The sequence below is a fragment of the Gekko japonicus genome, unplaced genomic scaffold (genome assembly GCF_001447785.1).
Source record: "Gekko japonicus isolate JY-2015 unplaced genomic scaffold, Gekko_japonicus_V1.1 scaffold5831, whole genome shotgun sequence".
Classification (NCBI taxonomy): domain Eukaryota; kingdom Metazoa; phylum Chordata; class Lepidosauria; order Squamata; family Gekkonidae; genus Gekko; species Gekko japonicus.
The window spans coordinates 41,639-42,312 of NW_015171070.1; positions in this window are offsets into that span (position 1 = coordinate 41,639).

Consider the following 674-nt stretch of genomic DNA (forward strand, 5'->3'; position numbering starts at 1 on the left):
ACACACCTTATTTGCAAGGGGACATGGGCGGGCGCCGGATGCCACCGGAAACGCGATCAGACGCCCGCCCTTGCCCCGCAGTTTCCGGAAACTAGTACCTCCAAGGTACTAGTTTTTTGCCACGCAGTTTCGGCTGGAAGCCTCGGTTGAGCCACGGGAGTGCTACGCTTCCCAGATGTGCTGGTGAGATCGCACCCGGAAACTCCGGCTGTTTTCCGTCTCACTTGTGTGGCTTCTGTTACGTGTGACCGCAGCCCCAAACTGTTTTTTCTCAACTGTCATACCTAACAGACACACCAGATAGACATTCCAATCATGCACACAGCATCCATTCCAAAAACCCTCCCCCTCTCTGTCACTCACCAATCATACCACTTGCCTGCTTCCAGCACTCTAGAATATCACAGCCATGCAAACTAAATTTTTAAACACACACACACAGTAAAACATGGAATCGTTACAGTGGCCCTTTACATATCTGTTACATTGGTACATTACATCAAGCTCACCATCTGTAAGGTAGTTACGTTCCTGGCTGCCACTGGAAATCCTACTCTCTCTCACTATGGGGATTACAGGGCTGGGAAGGGAAGTGTTGCTCATTAACCAGTTTGCATTAAAGTTTGCAGGAGGCAGAAAATCTGTAGATACATGCAGGGGTCATTTGGGGGGGG